Raw genomic sequence first — 25,850 nt, forward strand, 5'->3', positions numbered from 1 at the left:
TATCAGAACACACTAGCACCAGTGTTCCTATATCAGAACACACTAGCACCAGTGTTCCTATATCAGAACACACGCTAGCACCAGTGTTCCTATATCAGAACACACGCTAGCACCAGTGTTCCTATATCAGAACACAGTAGCACCAGTGTTCCTATATCAGAACACACTAGCACCAGTGTTCCTATATCAGAACAGACAGTAGCACCAGTGTTCCTATATCAGAACACACTAGCACCAGTGTTCCTATATCAGAACACACGCTAGCACCAGTGTTCCTATATCAGAACACACGCTAGCACCAGTGTACCTATATCAGAACACACGCTAGCACCAGTGTTCCTATACCACACCAGCACCAGTGTTCCTATACCATACCAGCACCAGTGTTCCTATACCATACCAGCACCAGTGTTCCTATACCATACCAGCACCAGTGTTCCTTTTTCAGACTACACCAGCACCAGTTTTCCTATATCAGAACACACAGTAGCACCAGTGTTCCTATACCACACCAGCACCAGTGTTCCCTTTTCAGACCACACCAGCAACAGTGTTCCTATATCAGACCAAACCAGCACCAGTGTTCCTATATCAGACCACACCAGCACCAGTGTTCCTATATCAGAACACACGCTAGCACCAGTGTTCCTATACCACACCAGCACCAGTGTTCCTATATCAGACTACACCAGCACCAGTGTTCCTATATCAGACCACACCAGCACCAGTGTTCCCAAATCAGACCACACAAGCACCAGTGTTCCTATATCAGAACACACAGTAGCACCAGTGTTCCTATATCAGAACACACAGTAGCACCAGTGTTCCTATATCAGAACACACAGTAGCACCAGTGTTCCTATATCAGAACACACAGTAGCACCAGTGTTCCTATATCAGAACACACAGTAGCACCAGTGTTCCTATATCAGAACACACTAGCACCAGTGTTCCTATATCAGAACACACCAGCACCAGTGTTCCTATATCAGAACACACGCTAGCACCAGTGTTCCTATATCAGAACACACGCTAGCACCAGTGTTCCTATATCAGAACACACGCTAGCACCAGTGTTCCTATATCAGAACACACTAGCACCAGTGTTCCTATATCAGAACACACTAGCACCAGTGTTCCTATTTCAGACCACACCAATGTTCCTATATCAGAACACACTAGCACCAGTGTTCCTATATCAGAACACACACTAGCACCAGTGTTCCTATATCAGAACACGCTAGCACCAGTGTTCCTATATCAGAACACACGCTACCACCAGTGTTCCTATACCACACCAGCACCAGTGTTCCTATACCACACCAGCACCAGTGTTTCTATATCAGACTACACCAGCACCAGTGTTCCTATATCAGACAACACCAGCACCAGTGTTCCTATATCAGACCACACCAGCACCAGTCTTCCTATATCAGACCACACCAGCGCCAGTGTTCCAATATCAGACCACACCAGCGCCAGTGTTCCTATATCAGAACACACAGTAGCACCAGTGTTCCTATATCAGAACACACACTAGCACCAGTGTTCCTATATCAGAACACACAGTAGCACCAGTGTTCCTATGTCAGAACACAGTAGCACCAGTGTTCCTATGTCAGAACACACTAGCACCAGTGTTCCTATATCAGAACACACTAGCATCAGTGTTCCTATATCAGAACACACTAGCACCAGTGTTCCTATATCAGAACACACTAGCACCAGTGTTCCTATATCAGAACACACTAGCACCAGTGTTCCTATATCAGAACACACTAGCACCAGTGTTCCTATATCAGAACACACGCTAGCACCAGTGTTCCTATATCAGAACACACAGTAGCACCAGTGTTCCTATATCAGAACACAGTAGCACCAGTGTTCCTATATCAGAACACACTAGCACCAGTGTTCCTATATCAGAACACACACTAGCACCAGTGTTCCTATATCAGAACACACTAGCACCAGTGTTCCTATATCAGAACACACGCTAGCACCAGTGTTCCTATATCAGAACACACGCTAGCACCAGTGTTCCTATATCAGAACACACGCTAGCACCAGTGTTCCTATATCAGAACACACGCTAGCACCAGTGTTCCTATATCAGACCACACCAGCACCAGTGTTCCTATATCAGAACACACCAGCACCAGTGTTCCTATATCAGAACACACAGTAGCACCAGTGTTCCTATATCAGAACACACAGTAGCACCAGTGTTCCTATATCAGAACACACAGTAGCACCAGTGTTCCTATATCAGAACACACAGTAGCACCAGTGTTTCTATATCAGAACACACGCTAGCACCAGTGTCACCCATACGTAGAATGTATGCACACATGACTAAGTCGCTTTGGATAAAAGCGTCTGCTAAATGGCATATATTATTATTATTCCTATATCAGAACACACTAGCACCAGTGTTCCTATATCAGACCACACCAGCACCAGTGTTCCTATATCAGAACACACCAGCACCAGTGTTCCTATATCAGAACACAGTAGCACCAGTGTTCCTATATCAGAACACACAGTAGCACCAGTGTTCCTATATCAGAACACACAGTAGCACCAGTGTTCCTATATCAGAACACACAGTAGCACCAGTGTTCCTATATCAGAACACACAGTAGCACCAGTGTTCCTATATCAGAACACACAGTAGCACCAGTGTTTCTATATCAGAACACACGCTAGCACCAGTGTCACCCATACGTAGAATGTATGCACACATGACTAAGTCGCTTTGGATAAAAGCGTCTGCTAAATGGCATATATTATTATTATTCCTATATCAGAACACACTAGCACCAGTGTTCCTATATCAGAACACACGCTAGCACCAGTGTTCCTATATCAGAACACACGCTAGCACCAGTGTTCCTATATCAGAACACACGCTAGCACCAGTGTTCCTATATCAGAACACACGCTAGCACCAGTGTTCCTATATCAGAACACACGCTAGCACCAGTGTTCCTATATCAGAACACACAGTAGCACCAGTGTTTCTATATCAGAACACACGCTAGCACCAGTGTCACCCATACGTAGAATGTATGCACACATGACTAAGTCGCTTTGGATAAAAGCATCTGCTAAATGGCATATATTATTATTATTCCTATATCAGAACACACTAGCACCAGTGTTCCTATATCAGACCACACCAGCACCAGTGTTCCTATATCAGACCACATCAGCACCAGTGTTCCTATATCAGACCACACCAATGTTCCTATATCAGACCGCACCAGTGTTCCTACATCAGAACACGCTAGCACCAGTGTTCCTATATCAGACGACACCAATGTTCCTATATCAGAACACACTAGCACCAGTGTTCCTATATCAGACCACACCAGCACCAGTGTTCCAATATCAGACCACACCAGCGCCAGTGTTCCTATATCAGAACACACAGTAGCACCAGTGTTCCTATATCAGAACACACACTAGCACCAGTGTTCCTATATCAGAACACACAGTAGCACCAGTGTTCCTATGTCAGAACACACTAGCACCAGTGTTCCTATATCAGAACACACTAGCACCAGTGTTCCTATATCAGAACACACTAGCACCAGTGTTTTTATATCAGAACACACTAGCACCAGTGTTCCTATATCAGAACACACTAGCACCAGTGTTCCTATATCAGAACACACTAGCACCAGTGTTCCTATATCAGAACACACGCTAGCACCAGTGTTCCTATATCAGAACACAGTAGCACCAGTGTTCCTATATCAGAACACACTAGCACCAGTGTTCCCAAATCAGACCACACAAGCACCAGTGTTCCTATATCAGAACACACAGTAGCACCAGTGTTCCTATATCAGAACACACAGTAGCACCAGTGTTCCTATATCAGAACACACAGTAGCACCAGTGTTCCTATATCAGAACACACAGTAGCACCAGTGTTCCTATATCAGAACACACAGTAGCACCAGTGTTCCTATATCAGAACACACTAGCACCAGTGTTCCTATATCAGAACACACGAGAACCAGTGTTCCTATATCAGAACACACGCTAGCACCAGTGTTCCTATATCAGAACACACGCTAGCACCAGTGTTCCTATATCAGAACACACCTAGCACCAGTGTTCCTATATCAGAACACACGCTAGCACCAGTGTTCCTATATCAGAACACGCTAGCACCAGTGTTCCTATTTCAGACCACACCAATGTTCCTATATCAGAACACACTAGCACCAGTGTTCCTATATCAGAACACACACTAGCACCAGTGTTCCTATATCAGAACACGCTAGCACCAGTGTTCCTATATCAGAACACACGCTAGCACCAGTGTTCCTATACCACACCAGCACCAGTGTTCCTATACCACACCAGCACCAGTGTTTCTATATCAGACTACACCAGCACCAGTGTTCCTATATCAGACAACACCAGCACCAGTGTTCCTATATCAGACCACACCAGCACCAGTCTTCCTATATCAGACCACACCAGCGCCAGTGTTCCAATATCAGACCACACCAGCGCCAGTGTTCCTATATCAGAACACACAGTAGCACCAGTGTTCCTATATCAGAACACACACTAGCACCAGTGTTCCTATATCAGAACACACAGTAGCACCAGTGTTCCTATGTCAGAACACACTAGCACCAGTGTTCCTATATCAGAACACACTAGCACCAGTGTTCCTATATCAGAACACACTAGCACCAGTGTTCCTATATCAGAACACACTAGCACCAGTGTTCCTATATCAGAACACACTAGCACCAGTGTTCCTATATCAGAACACACTAGCACCAGTGTTCCTATATCAGAACACACTAGCACCAGTGTTCCTATATCAGAACACACGCTAGCACCAGTGTTCCTATATCAGAACACAGTAGCACCAGTGTTCCTATATCAGAACACACTAGCACCAGTGTTCCTATATCAGAACACACTAGCACCAGTGTTCCTATATCAGAACACACACTAGCACCAGTGTTCCTATATCAGAACAGACAGTAGCACCAGTGTTCCTATATCAGAAACACACTAGCACCAGTGTTCCTATATCAGAACACACGCTAGCACCAGTGTTCCTATATCAGAACACACGCTAGCACCAGTGTTCCTATATCAGAACACACGCTAGCACCAGTGTTCCTATATCAGAACACACGCTAGCACCAGTGTTCCTATACCACACCAGCACCAGTGTTCCTATACCATACCAGCACCAGTGTTCCTTTTTCAGACTACACCAGCACCAGTGTTCCTATATCAGACTACACCAGCACCAGTGTTCCTATATCAGACTACACCAGCACCAGTGTTCCTATATCAGACCACACCAGCACCAGTGTTCCTATATCAGAACACACCAGCACCAGTGTTCCTATATCAGAACACACAGTAGCACCAGTGTTCCTATATCAGAACACACAGTAGCACCAGTGTTCCTATATCAGAACACACAGTAGCACCAGTGTTCCTATATCAGAACACACAGTAGCACCAGTGTTCCTATATCAGAACACACAGTAGCACCAGTGTTCCTATATCAGAACACACAGTAGCACCAGTGTTTCTATATCAGAACACACGCTAGCACCAGTGTCACCCATACGTAGAATGTATGCACACATGACTAAGTCGCTTTGGATAAAAGCGTCTGCTAAATGGCATATATTATTATTATTCCTATATCAGAACACACTAGCACCAGTGTTCCTATATCAGAACACACGCTAGCACCAGTGTTCCTATATCAGAACACACGCTAGCACCAGTGTTCCTATACCACACCAGCACCAGTGTTCCTATATCAGACTACACCAGCACCAGTGTTCCTATATCAGACTACACCAGCACCAGTGTTCCTATATCAGACTACACCAGCACCAGTGTTCCTATATCAGACCACACCAGCACCAGTGTTCCTATATCAGACCACATCAGCACCAGTGTTCCTATATCAGACCACACCAATGTTCCTATATCAGACCGCACCAGTGTTCCTACATCAGAACACGCTAGCACCAGTGTTCCTATTTCAGACGACACCAATGTTCCTATATCAGAACACACTAGCACCAGTGTCCTATATCAGACCACACCAGCACCAGTGTTCCTATATCAGACCACACCAGCACCAGTGTTCCTATATCAGACCACACCAGCACCAGTGTTCCTATATCAGAACACACCAGCACCAGTGTTCCTATATCAGAACACACTAGCACCAGTGTTCTCATATCAGACCACACTAGCACCAGTGTTCCTATATCAGAACACACGCTAGCACCAGTGTTCCTATACCACACCAGCACCAGTGTTCCTATACCATACCAGCACCAGTGTTCCTATATCAGAACACACAGTAGCACCAGTGTTCCTTTATCAGAACACACAGTAGCACCAGTGTTCCTTTATCAGAACACACAGTAGCACCAGTGTTCCTTTATCAGAACACACAGTAGCACCAGTGTTCCTTTATCAGAACACACGCTAGCACCAGTGTTCCTATATCAGAACACACGCTAGCACCAGTGTTCCTATATCAGAACACACGCTAGCACCAGTGTTCCTATATCAGAACACACGCTAGCACCAGTGTTCCTATATCAGAACACATGCTAGCACCAGTGTTCCTATATCAGAACACACACAGTAGCACCAGTGTTCCTATATCAGAACACACGCTAGCACCAGTGTTCCTATATCAGAACACACACACTAGCACCAGTGTTCCTATATCAGAACACACACTAGCACCAGTGTTCCTATATCAGAACACACTAGCACCAGTGTTCCTATATCAGAACACACTAGCACCAGTGTTCCTATATCAGAACACACTAGCACCAGTGTTCCTATATCAGAACACACAGTAGCACCAGTGTTCCTATATCAGAACACACAGTAGCACCAGTGTTCCTATATCAGAACACACAGTAGCACCAGTGTTCCTATATCAGAACACACAGTAGCACCAGTGTTCCTTTATCAGAACACACAGTAGCACCAGTGTTCCTTTATCAGAACACACAGTAGCACCAGTGTTCCTATATCAGAACACACGCTAGCACCAGTGTTCCTATATCAGAACACACGCTAGCACCAGTGTTCCTATATCAGACCACACCAATGTTCCTATATCGGGCGACACCAGTGTTCCTATATCAGAACACACGCTAGCACCAGTGTTCCTATATCAGAACACACGCTAGCACCAGTGTTCCTATATCAGAACACACGCTAGCACCAGTGTTCCTATATCAGAACACACACAGTAGCACCAGTGTTCCTATATCAGAACACACGCTAGCACCAGTGTTCCTATATCAGAACACACACACTAGCACCAGTGTTCCTATATCAGAACACACACTAGCACCAGTGTTCCTATATCAGAACACACTAGCACCAGTGTTCCTATATCAGAACACACTAGCACCAGTGTTCCTATATCAGAACACACGCTAGCACCAGTGTTCCTATATCAGAACACACGCTAGCACCAGTGTTCCTATATCAGAACACACGCTAGCACCAGTGTTCCTATATCAGAACACACGCTAGCACCAGTGTTCCTATATCAGAACAGACAGTAGCACCAGTGTTCCTATATCAGAACACACGCTAGCACCAGTGTTCCTATATCAGAACACACGCTAGCACCAGTGTTCCTATATCAGAACACACGCTAGCACCAGTGTTCCTATATCAGAACACACGCTAGCACCAGTGTTCCTATATCAGAACACACCTAGCACCAGTGTTCCTATATCAGAACACACGCTAGCACCAGTGTTCCTATATCAGAACACACGCTAGCACCAGTGTTCCTATACCACACCAGCACCAGTGTTCCTTTTCAGACCACACCAGCACCAGTGTTCCTATATCAGACCACACCAGCACCAGTGTTCCTATATCAGAACACACCAGCACCAGTGTTCCTATATCAGAACACACCAGCACCAGTGTTCCTATATCAGAACACACTAGCACCAGTGTTCCTATATCAGAACACACCAGCACCAGTGTTCCTATATCAGAACACACTAGCACCAGTGTTCCTATATCAGAACACACTAGCACCAGTGTTCCCATATCAGACCACACCAATGTTCCTATATCAGAACACACTAGCACCAGTGTTCCTATATCAGACGACACCAATGTTCCTTTATCAGAACACACTAGCACCAGTGTTCCTATGTCAGAACACACTAGCACCAGTGTTCCTATGTCAGAACACACTAGCACCAGTGTTCCTATATCAGAACACACTAGCACCAGTGTTCCTATGTCAGAACACACTAGCACCAGTGTTCCTATGTCAGAACACACTAGCACCAGTGTTCCTATATCAGAACACACTAGCACCAATGTTCCTATATCAGACGACACCAATGTTCCTTTATCAGAACACACTAGCACCAGTGTTCCTATATCAGAACACGCTAGCACCAGTGTTCCTATATCAGAACACACGCTAGCACCAGTGTTCCTATATCAGAACACACTAGCACCAGTGTTCCTATATCAGAACACACGCTAGCACCAGTGTTCCTATACCACACCAGCACCAGTGTTCCTATACCATACCAGCACCAGTGTTCCTATATCAGACCACACCAGCACCAGTGTTCCTATATCAGACCACACCAGCACCAGTGTTCCTATATCAGACCACACCAGCACCAGTGTTCCTATATCAGACCACACCAGCACCAGTGTTCCTATATCAGACCACACCAGCACCAGTGTTCCTATATCAGAACACACCAGCACCAGTGTTCCTATATCAGAACACACTAGCACCAGTGTTCCTATGTCAGAACACACTAGCACCAGTGTTCCTATATCAGAACACGCTAGCACCAGTGTTCCTATATCAGAACACACGCTAGCACCAGTGTTCCTATATCAGAACACACTAGCACCAGTGTTCCTATATCAGAACAACAGCACCAGTGTTCCTAGCACCAGTGTTCCTATACCACACCAGCACCAGTGTTCCTATACCATACCAGCACCAGTGTTCCTATATCAGACCACACCAGCACCAGTGTTCCTATATCAGAACACACCAGCACCAGTGTTCCTATATCAGACCACACCAGCACCAGTGTTCCTTTATCAGAACACACTAGCACCAGTGTTCCTATATCAGAACACACACTAGCACCAGTGTTTCTATATCAGAACACACGCTAGCACCAGTGTTCCTATATCAGAACACATGCTAGCACCAGTGTTCCTATATCAGAACAGACTAGCACCAGTGTCCCTATATCAGACCACACCAGCACCAGTGTTCCTATTTCAGACGACACCAATGTTCCTATATCAGAACACACAGCACCAGTGTTCCTATATCAGAACACACCAGCACCAGTGTTCCTATATCAGACCACACCAGCACCAGTGTTCCTATATCAGAACACACCAGCACCAGTGTTCCTATATCAGAACACACCAGTACCAGTGTTCCTATATCAGAACACACGCTAGCACCAGTGTTCCTATATCAGAACACACTAGCACCAGTGTTCCTATATCAGAACACACCAGCACCAGTGTTCCTATATCAGAACACACAGTAGCACCAGTGTTCCTATATCAGATCACACAGTAGCACCAGTGTTCCTATATCAGAACACACAGTAGCACCAGTGTTTCTATATCAGAACACACGCTAGCACCAGTGTCACCCATACGTAGAATGTATGCACACATGACTAAGTCGCTTTGGATAAAAGCGTCTGCTAAATGGCATATATTATTATTATTCCTATATCAGAACACACGCTAGCACCAGTGTTCCTATATCAGAACACACGCTAGCACCAGTGTTCCTATACCACACCAGCACCAGTGTTCCTATATCAGACTACACCAGCACCAGTGTTCCTATATCAGACCAAACCAGCACCAGTGTTCCTATATCAGAACACGCTAGCACCAGTGTTCCTATTTCAGAGGACACCAATGTTCCTATATCAGAACACACTAGCACCAGTGTCCCTATATCAGACCACACCAGCACCAGTGTTCCTATATCAGACCGCACCAGTGTTCCTATATCAGACCACACCAACACCAGTGTTCCTATATCAGACCACACCAGCACCAGTGTTCCTATATCAGACGACACCAATGTTCCTTTATCAGAACACACTAGCACCAGTGTTCCTATATCAGAACACGCTAGCACCAGTGTTCCTATATCAGAACACACTAGCACCAGTGTTCCTATATCAGAACACACTAGCACCAGTGTTCCTATATCAGACGACACCAATGTTCCTTTATCAGAACACACTAGCACCAGTGTTCCTATATCAGAACACACTAGCACCAGTGTTCCTATATCAGAACACACTAGCACCAGTGTTCCTATATCAGAACACACGCTAGCACCAGTGTTCCTATACCACACCAGCACCAGTGTTCCTATACCATACCAGCACCAGTGTTCCTATATCAGACCACACCAGCACCAGTGTTCCTATATCAGACCACACCAGCACCAGTGTTCCTATATCAGAACACACCAGCACCAGTGTTCCTATATCAGACCACACCAGCACCAGTGTTCCTATATCAGAACACACCAGCACCAGTGTTCCTATATCAGAACACACCAGCACCAGTGTTCCTATATCAGAACACACTAGCACCAGTGTTCCTATATCAGAACACACTAGCACCAGTGTTCCTATATCAGAACACGCTAGCACCAGTGTTCCTATATCAGAACACACGCTAGCACCAGTGTTCCTATATCAGAACACACTAGCACCAGTGTTCCTATATCAGAACACACGCTAGCACCAGTGTTCCTATACCACACCAGCACCAGTGTTCCTATACCATACCAGCACCAGTGTTCCTATATCAGACCACACCAGCACCAGTGTTCCTATATCAGAACACACCAGCACCAGTGTTCCTATATCAGACCACACCAGCACCAGTGTTCCTATATCAGAACACACTAGCACCAGTGTTCCTATATCAGAACACACCAGCACCAGTGTTCCTATATCAGAACACACTAGCACCAGTGTTCCTATATCAGAACACACTAGCACCAGTGTTCCTATATCAGAACACATGCTAGCACCAGTGTTCCTATATCAGAACACACTAGCACCAGTGTCCCTATATCAGACCACACCAGCACCAGTGTTCCTATTTCAGACGACACCAATGTTCCTATATCAGAACACACTAGCACCAGTGTCCCTATATCAGACCACACCAGCACCAGTGTTCCTATATCAGACCACACCAGCACCAGTGTTCCTATATCAGAACACACCAGCACCAGTGTTCCTATATCAGAACACACTAGCACCAGTGTTCCTATATCAGAACACACAGCTAGCACCAGTGTTCCTATATCAGAACACAGTAGCACCAGTGTTCCTATATCAGAACACACAGCACCAGTGTTCCTATATCAGAACACACGCTAGCACCAGTGTTCCCATATCAGAATGATGCACACATGACTAAGTCCTTTGGATAAAAGTGTTGCTAAAGCATATATTATTATTGTTCCTATATCAGAACACACGCTAGCACCAGTGTTCCTATATCAGAACACACGCTAGCACCAGTGTTCCTATACCACACCAGCACCAGTGTTCCTATATCAGACACACCAGCACCAGTGTTCCTATATCAGACCACACCAGCACCAGTGTTCCTATATCAGAACACACTAGCACCAGTGTTCCTATTTCAGACACCAGCACCAGTGTTCCTATATCAGAACACACTAGCACCAGTGTCCCTATATCAGACCACACCAGCACCAGTGTTCCTATATCAGACCACACCAGCACCAGTGTTCCTATATCAGACCACACCAGCACCAGTGTTCCTATATCAGACCACACCAGCACCAGTGTTCCTATATCAGAACACACCAGCACCAGTGTTCCTATATCAGAACACACTAGCACCAGTGTTCCCATATCAGACCACACCAATGTTCCTATATCAGAACACACTAGCACCAATGTTCCTATATCAGAACACACCAGTGTTCCTATATCAGAACACACCAGTGTTCCTATATCAGAACACACCAGTGTTCCTATATCAGAACACACCAGTGTTCCTATATCAGAACACACCAGTGTTCCTATATCAGAACACACTAGCACCAGTGTTCCTATATCAGAACACACTAGCACCAGTGTTCCTATATCAGAACACACGCTAGCACCAGTGTTCCTATATCAGAACACACACTAGCACCAGTGTTCCTATATCAGAACACACACTAGCACCAGTGTTCCTATATCAGAACACACTAGCACCAGTGTTCCTATATCAGAACACACGCTAGCACCAGTGTTCCTATATCAGAACACACAGTAGCACCAGTGTTCCTATATCAGAACACACGCTAGCACCAGTGTTCCTATATCAGAACACACGCTAGCACCAGTGTTCCTATATCAGAACACACGCTAGCACCAGTGTTCCTATACCACACCAGCACCAGTGTTCCTATACCATACCAGCACCAGTGTTCCTTTTCAGACTACACCAGCACCAGTGTTCCTATATCAGACCACACCAGCACAAGTGTTCCTATATAGACCACACCAGCACCAGTGTTCCTATATCAGACACACACCAGTGTTCCTATATCAGAACACAGCACCAGTGTTCCTATATCAGAACACACCAGCACCAGTGTTCCTATATCAGAACACACAGCACCAGTGTTCCTATATCAGAACACACCAGCACCAGTGTTCCTATATCAGAACACACCAGCACCAGTGTTCCTATATCAGAACACACTAGCACCAGTGTTCCTATATCAGAACACACCAGTTCCTATATCAGAACACACTAGCACCAGTGTTCCTATATCAGAACACACAGCACCAGTGTTCCTATATCAGAACACACTAGCACCAGTGTTCCTATGTCAGAACACACTAGCACCAGTGTTCCTATATCAGAACACACTAGCACCAGTGTTCCTATATCAGAACACACTAGCACCAGTGTTCCTATATCAGAACACACTAGCACCAGTGTTCCTATATCAGAACACACTAGCACCAGTGTTCCTATATCAGAACACACTAGCACCAGTGTTCCTATATCAGAACACACCTAGCACCAGTGTTCCTATATCAGAACACAGAGCACCAGTGTTCCTATATCAGAACACACGCTAGCACCAGTGTTCCTATATCAGAACACACACTAGCACCAGTGTTCCTATATCAGACACACACACTAGCACCAGTGTTCCTATATCAGAACACACTAGCACCAGTGTTCCTATATCAGAACACACTAGCACCAGTGTTCCTATATCAGCACCAGTGTTCCTATATCAGAACACACTAGCACCAGTGTTCCTATATCAGAACACACGCTAGCACCAGTGTTCCTATATCAGAACACACAGCACCAGTGTTCCTATACCACACCAGCACCAGTGTTCCTATATCAGCAACAGACTACACCAGCACCAGTGTTCCTATATCAGACACACCAGCACCAGTGTTCCTATATCAGACACACAGCACCAGTGTTCCTATATCAGAACACCAGCACCAGTGTTCCTATATCAGAACACACCAGCACCAGTGTTCCTATATCAGAACACACCAGCACCAGTGTTCCTATATCAGAACACACTAGCACCAGTGTTCCTATATCAGAACACACCAGCACCAGTGTTCCTATATCAGAACACACACACCAGTGTTCCTATATCACCAGTGTTCCTATATCAGAACACACCAGCACCAGTGTTCCTATATCAGAACACACTAGCACCAGTGTTCCTATATCAGAACACACTAGCACCAGTGTTCCTATATCAGAACACACTAGCACCAGTGTTCCTATATCAGAACACACTAGCACCAGTGTTCCTATATCAGAACACACTAGCACCAGTGTTCCTATATCAGAACACACAGCACCAGTGTTCCTATATCAGAACACACTAGCACCAGTGTTCCTATATCAGAACACACTAGCACCAGTGTTCCTATATCAGAACACACTAGCACCAGTGTTCCTATATCAGAACACAATGTTCCTTATCAGAACACACTAGCACCAGTGTTCCTATATCAGAACACACTAGCACCAGTGTTCCTATATCAGAACACACTAGCACCAGTGTTCCTATATCAGAACACACTAGCACCAGTGTTCCTATATCAGAACACTAGCACCAGTGTTCCTATATCAGAACACACGCTAGCACCAGTGTTCCTATATCAGAACACACTAGCACCAGTGTTCCTATATCAGAACACACACCAGCACCAGTGTTCCTATATCAGAACACACCAGCACCAGTGTTCCTATATCAGAACACACCAGCACCAGTGTTCCTATATCAGACCACACCAGTGTTGCTATATCAGACCACACCAGTGTTCCTATATCAGACCGCACCAGTGTTCCTATATCAGAACACACCAGCACCAGTGTTCCTATATCAGAACACACTAGCACCAGTGTTCCTATATCAGAACACACTAGCACCAGTGTTCCTATATCAGAACACACTAGCACCAGTGTTCCTATATCAGAACACACTAGCACCAGTGTTCCTATATCAGAACACACTAGCACCAGTGTTCCTATATCAGAACACACTAGCACCAGTGTTCCTATATCAGAACACACGCTAGCACCAGTGTTCCTATATCAGAACACACCTAGCACCAGTGTTCCTATATCAGAACACACTAGCACCAGTGTTCCTATATCAGAGCACCAGTGTTCCTATAGCACCACCAGTGTTCCTATATCAGAACACACTAGCACCAGTGTTCCTATATCAGAACACACCAGCACCAGTGTTCCTAGCAGCACCAGTGTTCCTATATCAGAACACACCAGCACCAGTGTTCCTATATCAGAACACACTAGCACCAGTGTTCCTATATCAGAACACACCTAGCACCAGTGTTCCTATATCAGAACACACTAGCACCAGTGTTCCTATATCAGAACACACTAGCACCAGTGTTCCTATATCAGAACACACCTAGCACCAGTGTTCCTATATCAGAACACACTAGCACCAGTGTTCCTATATCAGAAGCACCAGTGTTCCTATATCAGAACACACTAGCACCAGTGTTCCTATATCAGAACACAGTGCTAGCACCAGTGTTCCTATATCAGAACACACAGCACCAGTGCACTAGCACCAGTGTTCCTATATCAGAACACACCAGCACCAGTGTTCCTATATCAGAACACACCAGCACCAGTGTTCCTATATCAGAACACACTAGCACCAGTGTTCCTATATCAGACACACCAGCACCAGTGTTCCTATATCAGACCACACCAGCACCAGTGTTCCTATATCAGACCACACCAGCACCAGTGTTCCTATATCAGAACACCAGCACCAGTGTTCCTATATCAGAACACACCAGCACCAGTGTTCCTATATCAGAACACACCAGCACCAGTGTTCCTATATCAGCACCAGTGTTCCTATATCAGAACACACCAGCACCAGTGTTCCTATATCAGAACACACAGTAGCACCAGTGTTCCTATATCAGAACCACACCAGCACCAGTGTTCCTATATCAGAACCACACCAGCACCAGTGTTCCTATATCAGACCACACCAGCACCAGTGTTCCTATATCAGAACACACCAGCACCAGTGTTCCTATCAGAACACATCAGACCACACCAGCACCAGTGTTCCTATATCAGAACACACCAGCACCAGTGTTCCTATATCAGACCACACCAGCACCAGTGTTCCTATATCAGACCACACCAGCACCAGTGTTCCTATATCAGAACACACAGTAGCACCAGTGTTCCTATATAGCACCAGTGTTCCTATATCAGAACACACAGTAGCACCAGTGTTCCTATATCAGAACACACAGTAGCACCAGTGTTCCTATATCAGAACACACTAGCACCAGTGTTCCTATATCAGAACACACGCTAGCACCAGTGTTCCTATATCAGAACACACGCTAGCACCAGTGTTCCTATATCAGAACACACCTAGCACCAGTGTTCCTATATCAGAACACACCTAGCACCAGTGTTCCTATATCAGACACACACTAGCACCAGTGTTCCTATATCAGAACACACGCTAGCACCAGTGTTCCTATATCAGAACACACGCTAGCACCAGTGTTCCTATATCAGAACACACGCTAGCACCAGTGTTCCTATATCAGAACACACGCTAGCACCAGTGTTCCTATATCAGAACACACGCTAGCACCAGTGTTCCTATATCAGAACACACACTAGCACCAGTGTTCCTATATCAGAACACACACTAGCACCAGTGTTCCTATATCAGAACACACACTAGCACCAGTGTTCCTATATCAGAACACACACTAGCACCAGTGTTCCTATATCAGAACACACTAGCACCAGTGTTCCTATATCAGAACACACTAGCACCAGTGTTCCTATATCAGAACACACAGTAGCACCAGTGTTCCTATATCAGACCACACCAGCACCAGTGTTCCTATATCAGAACACACCAGCACCAGTGTTCCTATATCAGAACACTATACTAGCACCAGTGTTCCTATATCAGACACACACTAGCACCAGTGTTCCTATATCAGAACACACTAGCACCAGTGTTCCTATATCAGAACACACTCAGCACCAGTGTTCCTATATCAGAACACACGCTAGCACCAGTGTTCCTATATCAGAACACACACTAGCACCAGTGTTCCTATATCAGAACACACCTAGCACCAGTGTTCCTATATCAGAACACGCTAGCACCAGTGTTCCTATACCACACCAGCACTAGTGTTCCTATACCATACCAGCACCAGTGTTCCTTTTTCAGATTACACCAGCACCAGTGTTCCTATATCAGACCACACCAGCACCAGTGTTCCTATATCAGAACACACTAGCACCAGTGTTCCTATATCAGAACACCAGCACCAGTGTTCCTATATCAGAACACACTAGCACCAGTGTTCCCATATCAGACCACACCAATGTTCCTATATCAGAACACACTAGCACCAGTGTTCCTATATCAGACGACACCAATGTTCATTTATCAGAACACACTAGCACCAGTGTTCCTATGTCAGAACACACTAGCACCAGTGTTCCTATGTCAGAACACACTAGCACCAGTGTTCCTATGTCAGAACACACTAGCACCAGTGTTCCTATATCAGAACACACTAGCACCAGTGTTCCTATATCAGAACACGCTAGCACCAGTGTTCCTATATCAGAACACACGCTAGCACCAGGGTTCCTATACCACACCAGCACCAGTGTTCCTATATCAGACCACACCAGCACCAGTGTTCCTATATCAGACCACACCAGCACCAGTGTTCCTATATCAGAACACACCAGCACCAGTGTTCCTATATCAGAACACACCAGCACCAGTGTTCCTATATCAGACCACACCAGCACCAGTGTTCCTATATCAGACCACACCAGCACCAGTGTTCCTATATCAGAACACACAGTAGCACCAGTGTTCCTATATCAGACCACACCAGCACCAGTGTTCCTATATCAGACCACACCAGCACCAGTGTTCCTATATCAGAACACACCAGCACCAGTGTTCCTATATCAGAACACACCAGCACCAGTGTTCCTATATCAGACACACCAGCACCAGTGTTCCTATATCAGACCACACCAGCACCAGTGTTCCTATATCAGACCACACCAGCACCAGTGTTCCTATATCAGAACACACAGCACCAGTGTTCCTATATCAGACACACAGTAGCACCAGTGTTCCTATATCAGAACACACAGTAGCACCAGTGTTCCTATATCAGAACACACAGTAGCACCAGTGTTCCTATATCAGAACACACAGTAGCACCAGTGTTCCTATATCAGAACACACAGTAGCACCAGTGTTCCTATATCAGAACACACAGTAGCACCAGTGTTCCTATATCAGAACACACACTAGCACCAGTGTTCCTATATCAGAACACACTAGCACCAGTGTTCCTATATCAGAACACACGCTAGCACCAGTGTTCCTATATCAGAACACACGCTAGCACCAGTGTTCCTATATCAGAACACACGCTAGCACCAGTGTTCCTATATCAGAACACACGCTAGCACCAGTGTTCCTATATCAGAACACACGCTAGCACCAGTGTTCCTATATCAGAACACACACAGTAGCACCAGTGTTCCTATATCAGAACACACTAGCACCAGTGTTCCTATATCAGAACACACACTAGCACCAGTGTTCCTATATCAGAACACACTAGCACCAGTGTTCCTATATCAGAACACACTAGCACCAGTGTTCCTATATCAGAACACACTAGCACCAGTGTTCCTATATCAGACCACACCAGCACCAGTGTTCCTATATCAGACCACACCAGCACCAGTGTTCCTATATCAGAACACACCAGCACCAGTGTTCCTATATCAGAACACACTAGCACCAGTGTTCCCATATCAGACCACACCAATGTTCCTATATCAGAACACACTAGCACCAATGTTCCTATATCAGAACACACCAGTGTTCCTATATCAGAACACACCAGTGTTCCTATATCAGAACACACGCTAGCACCAGTGTTCCTATATCAGAACACACGCTAGCACCAGTGTTCCTATATCAGAACACACGCTAGCACCAGTGTTCCTATATCAGAACACGCTAGCACCAGTGTTCCTATATCCACACCAGCACAGTGTTCCTATACCATACCAGCACCAGTGTTCCTATATCAGACCACACCAGCACCAGTGTTCCTATATCAGACCACACCAGCACCAGTGTTCCTATATCAGAACACACTAGCACCAGTGTTCCTATATCAGAACACCAGCACCAGTGTTCCTATATCAGAACACACTAGCACCAGTGTTCCCATATCAGACCACACCAATGTTCCTATATCAGAACACACTAGCACCAGTGTTCCTATGTCAGAACACACTAGCACCAGTGTTCCTATATCAGAACACACTAGCACCAGTGTTCCTATATCAGAACACACTAGCACCAGTGTTCCTATGTCAGAACACACTAGCACCAGTGTTCCTATGTCAGAACACACTAGCACCAGTGTTCCTATATCAGAACACGCTAGCACCAGTGTTCCTATATCAGAACACACGCTAGCACCAGGGTTCCTATACCACACCAGCACCAGTGTTCCTATATCAGACCACACCAGCACCAGTGTTCCTATATCAGACCACACCAGCACCAGTGTTCCTATATCAGAACACACCAGCACCAGTGTTCCTATATCAGAACACACCAGCACCAGTGTTCCAATATCAGACCACACCAGCGCCAGTGTTCCAATATCAGACCACACCAGCGCCAGTGTTCCTATATCAGAACACACAGTAGCACCAGTGTTCCTATATCAGACCACACCAGCACCAGTGTTCCTATATCAGACCACACCAGCACCAGTGTTCCTATATCAGACCACACCAGCACCAGTGTTCCTATATCAGAACACACCAGCACCAGTGTTCCTATATCAGACTACACCAGCACCAGTGTTCCTATATCAGACCACACCAGCACCAGTGTTCCTATATCAGACCACACCAGCACTAGTGTTCCTATATCAGACCACACCAGCACCAGTGTTCCTATATCAGAACACACAGTAGCACCAGTGTTCCTATATCAGAACACACAGTAGCACCAGTGTTCCTATATCAGAACACACAGTAGCACCAGTGTTCCTATATCAGAACACACAGTAGCACCAGTGTTCCTATATCAGAACACACTAGCACCAGTGTTCCTATATCAGAACACACTAGCACCAGTGTTCCTATATCAGACGACACCAATGTTCCTATATCAGAACGCTAGCACCAGTGTTCCTATATCAGAACACACGCTAGCACCAGTGTTCCTATATCAGAACACACGCTAGCACCAGTGTTCCTATATCAGAACACACGCTAGCACCAGTGTTCCTATATCAGAACACACGCTAGCACCAGTGTTCCTATATCAGAACACACAGTAGCACCAGTGTTCCTTTTTCAGATTACACCAGCACCAGTGTTCCTATATCAGACCACACCAGCACCAGTGTTCCTATATCAGAACACACTAGCACCAGTGTTCCTATATCAGAACACCAGCACCAGTGTTCCTATATCAGAACACTAGCACCAGTGTTCCCATATCAGACCACACCAATGTTCCTATATCAGAACACACTAGCACCAGTGTTCCTATATCAGAACACATTTACTAGCACCAGTGTTCCTATATCAGAACACACTAGCACCAGTGTTCCTATGTCAGAACACACTAGCACCAGTGTTCCTATATCAGAACACACAGTGTTCCTAGCACCAGTGTTCCTATATCAGAACACACTAGCACCAGTGTTCCTATATCAGAACACACGCTAGCACCAGTGTTCCTATATCACACCAGCACCAGTGTTCCTATATCAGAACACACAGCACCAGTGTTCCTATATCAGACACACCAGCACCAGTGTTCCTATATCAGAACACACCTAGCACCAGTGTTCCTATATCAGAACACCAGCACCAGTGTTCCTATATCAGACCACACCAGCACCAGTGTTCCTATATCAGACCACACCAGCACCAGTGTTCCTATATCAGAACACACCAGCACCAGTGTTCCTATATCAGACTAGACCAGCACCAGTGTTCCTATATCAGACCACACCAGCACCAGTGTTCCTATATCAGACCACACCAGCACCAGTGTTCCTATATCAGACCACACCAGCACCAGTGTTCCTATATCAGAACACACTAGCACCAGTGTTCCTATATCAGAACACACAGTAGCACCAGTGTTCCTATATCAGAACACACACTAGCACCAGTGTTCCTATATCAGAACACACAGTAGCACCAGTGTTCCTATATCAGAACACACAGTAGCACCAGTGTTCCTATATCAGAACACACAGTAGCACCAGTGTTCCTATATCAGAACACACAGTAGCACCAGTGTTCCTATATCAGAACACACAGTAGCACCAGTGTTCCTATATCAGAACACACACTAGCACCAGTGTTCCTATATCAGAACACACGCTAGCACCAGTGTTCCTATATCAGAACACACGCTAGCACCAGTGTTCCTATATCAGAACACACGCTAGCACCAGTGTTCCTATATCAGAACACACGCTAGCACCAGTGTTCCTATATCAGAACACACACTAGCACCAGTGTTCCTATATCAGAACACACGCTAGCACCAGTGTTCCTATATCAGAACACACACTAGCACCAGTGTTCCTATATCAGAACACACACTAGCACCAGTGTTCCTATATCAGAACACACTAGCACCAGTGTTCCTATATCAGAACACACTAGCACCAGTGTTCCTATATCAGAACACACTAGCACCAGTGTTCCTATATCAGAACACACTAGCACCAGTGTTCCTATATCAGAACACACAGCTAGCACCAGTGTTCCTATATCAGAACACACCAGCACCAGTGTTCCTATATCAGAACACACCAGCACCAGTGTTCCTATATCAGAACACACTAGCACCACCAGTGTTCCTATATCAGAACACACTAGCACCAGTGTTCCTATATCAGAACACACAAGCACCAGTGTTCCTATATCAGAACACACGCTAGCACCAGTGTTCCTATATCAGAACACACGCTAGCACCAGTGTTCCTATATCAGAACACACGCTAGCACCAGTGTTCCTATATCAGAACACACTAGCACCAGTGTTCCTATACCACACCAGCACCAGTGTTCCTATACCATACCAGCACCAGTGTTCCTATATCAGAACACACCAGCACCAGTGTTCCTATATCAGAACACACCAGCACCAGTGTTCCTATATCAGAACACACCAGCACCAGTGTTCCTATATCAGACCACACCAGCACCAGTGTTCCAATATCAGACCACACCAGCGCCAGTGTTCCTATATCAGAACACACAGTAGCACCAGTGTTCCTATATCAGAACACACAGTAGCACCAGTGTTCCTATATCAGACCACACCAGCACCAGTGTTCCTATATCAGACCACACCAGCACCAGTGTTCCTATATCAGACCACACCAGCACCAGTGTTCCTATATCAGAACACACCAGCACCAGTGTTCCTATATCAGACCACACCAGCACCAGTGTTCCTATATCAGACCACACCAGCACCAGTGTTCCTATATCAGAACACACCAGCACCAGTGTTCCTATATCAGAACACACAGTAGCACCAGTGTTCCTATATCAGAACACACAGTAGCACCAGTGTTCCTATATCAGAACACACAGTAGCACCAGTGTTCCTATATCAGAACACACAGTAGCACCAGTGTTCCTATATCAGAACACACAGTAGCACCAGTGTTCCTATATCAGAACACACAGTAGCACCAGTGTTCCTTTATCAGAACACACAGTAGCACCAGTGTTCCTATATCAGAACACACAGTAGCACCAGTGTTCCTATATCAGAACACACGCTAGCACCAGTGTTCCTATATCAGAACACACGCTAGCACCAGTGTTCCTATATCAGAACACACGCTAGCACCAGTGTTCCTATATCAGAACACACGCTAGCACCAGTGTTCCTATATCAGAACACACACAGTAGCACCAGTGTTCCTATATCAGAACACACGCTAGCACCAGTGTTCCTATATCAGAACACACGCTAGCACCAGTGTTCCTATATCAGAACACACACACTAGCACCAGTGTTCCTATATCAGAACACACACTAGCACCAGTGTTCCTATATCAGAACACACTAGCACCAGTGTTCCTATATCAGAACACACTAGCACCAGTGTTCCTATATCAGAACACACTAGCACCAGTGTTCCTATATCAGAACACACACTAGCACCAGTGTTCCTATATCAGACCACACCAGCACCAGTGTTCCTATATCAGACCACACCAGCACCAGTGTTCCTATATCAGAACACACCAGCACCAGTGTTCCTATATCAGAACAGCACCAGTGTTCCCATATCAGACACACACCAATGTTCCTATATCAGAACACACTAGCACCAGTGTTCCTATATCAGAACACACCAGTGTTCCTATATCAGAACACACGCTAGCACCAGTGTTCCTATATCAGAACACACGCTAGCACCAGTGTTCCTATATCAGAACACACGCTAGCACCAGTGTTCCTATATCAGAACACGCTAGCACCAGTGTTCCTATACCACACCAGCACTAGTGTTCCTATACCATACCAGCACCAGTGTTCCTTTTTCAGATTACACCAGCACCAGTGTTCCTATATCAGACCACACCAGCACCAGTGTTCCTATATCAGAACACACTAGCACCAGTGTTCCTATATCAGAACACCAGCACCAGTGTTCCTATATCAGAACACACTAGCACCAGTGTTCCCATATCAGACCACACCAATGTTCCTATATCAGAACACACTAGCACCAGTGTTCCTATATCAGACGACACCAATGTTCATTTATCAGAACACACTAGCACCAGTGTTCCTATGTCAGAACACACTAGCACCAGTGTTCCTATGTCAGAACACACTAGCACCAGTGTTCCTATGTCAGAACACACTAGCACCAGTGTTCCTATATCAGAACACGCTAGCACCAGTGTTCCTATATCAGAACACACGCTAGCACCAGGGTTCCTATACCACACCAGCACCAGTGTTCCTATATCAGACCACACCAGCACCAGTGTTCCTATATCAGACCACACCAGCACCAGTGTTCCTATATCAGAACACACCAGCACCAGTGTTCCTATATCAGAACACACCAGCACCAGTGTTCCAATATCAGACCACACCAGCGCCAGTGTTCCAATATCAGACCACACCAGCGCCAGTGTTCCTATATCAGAACACACAGTAGCACCAGTGTTCCTATATCAGACCACACCAGCACCAGTGTTCCTATATCAGACCACACCAGCACCAGTGTTCCTATATCAGACCACACCAGCACCAGTGTTCCTATATCAGAACACACCAGCACCAGTGTTCCTATATCAGACTACACCAGCACCAGTGTTCCTATATCAGACCACACCAGCACCAGTGTTCCTATATCAGACCACACCAGCACTAGTGTTCCTATATCAGACCACACCAGCACCAGTGTTCCTATATCAGAACACACAGTAGCACCAGTGTTCCTATATCAGAACACACAGTAGCACCAGTGTTCCTATATCAGAACACACAGTAGCACCAGTGTTCCTATATCAGAACACACAGTAGCACCAGTGTTCCTATATCAGAACACACAGTAGCACCAGTGTTCCTATATCAGAACACACACTAGCACCAGTGTTCCTATATCAGAACACACTAGCACCAGTGTTCCTATATCAGAACACACACTAGCACCAGTGTTCCTATATCAGAACACACGCTAGCACCAGTGTTCCTATATCAGAACACACGCTAGCACCAGTGTTCCTATATCAGAACACACGCTAGCACCAGTGTTCCTATATCAGAACACACAGTAGCACCAGTGTTCCTATATCAGAACACACTAGCACCAGTGTTCCTATATCAGAACACACGCTAGCACCAGTGTTCCTATATCAGAACACACGCTAGCACCAGTGTTCCTATATCAGAACACACGCTAGCACCAGTGTTCCTATATCAGAACACACGCTAGCACCAGTGTTCCTATATCAGAACACACGCTAGCACCAGTGTTCCTATATCAGAACACACGCTAGCACCAGTGTTCCTATATCAGAACACACGCTAGCACCAGTGTTCCTATATCAGAACCACACTAGCACCAGTGTTCCTATATCAGAACACACTAGCACCAGTGTTCCTATATCAGAACACACTAGCACCAGTGTTCCTATATCAGAACACACTAGCACCAGTGTTCCTATATCAGAACACACTAGCACCAGTGTTCCTATATCAGAACACACGCTAGCACCAGTGTTCCTATATCAGACCACACCAGCACCAGTGTTCCTATATCAGAACACACCAGCACCAGTGTTCCTATATCAGAACACACTAGCACCAGTGTTCCTATATCAGAACACACACACCAATGTTCCTATATCAGAACACACTAGCACCAGTGTTCCTATATCAGAACACAGCACCAGTGTTCCTATATCAGAACACACTAGCACCAGTGTTCCTATATCAGAACACACTAGCACCAGTGTTCCTATATCAGAACACACTATATAGCACCAGTGTTCCTATATCAGAACACACTAGCACCAGTGTTCCTATATCAGAACACACTAGCACCAGTGTTCCTATATCAGAACACACCAGCACCAGTGTTCCTATATCAGAACACACCAGCACCAGTGTTCCTATATCAGAACACACAGTAGCACCAGTGTTCCTATATCAGAACACACTAGCACCAGTGTTCCTATATCAGAACACACTAGCACCAGTGTTCCTATATCAGAACACACAGTAGCACCAGTGTTCCTATATCAGAACACACTAGCACCAGTGTTCCTATATCAGAACACACGCTAGCACCAGTGTTCCTATATCAGAACACACGCTAGCACCAGTGTTCCTATATCAGAACACACTAGCACCAGCACCAGTGTTCCTATATCAGAACACACGCTAGCACCAGTGTTCCTATATCAGAACACACGCTAGCACCAGTGTTCCTATATCAGAACACACGCTAGCACCAGTGTTCCTATATCAGAACACACACTAGCACCAGTGTTCCTATATCAGAACACACACTAGCACCAGTGTTCCTATATCAGAACACACACTAGCACCAGTGTTC

This window comes from Oncorhynchus gorbuscha, linkage group LG26 (assembly GCF_021184085.1).
Source record: "Oncorhynchus gorbuscha isolate QuinsamMale2020 ecotype Even-year linkage group LG26, OgorEven_v1.0, whole genome shotgun sequence".
In the NCBI taxonomy this organism is placed as follows: Eukaryota; Metazoa; Chordata; class Actinopteri; order Salmoniformes; family Salmonidae; genus Oncorhynchus; species Oncorhynchus gorbuscha.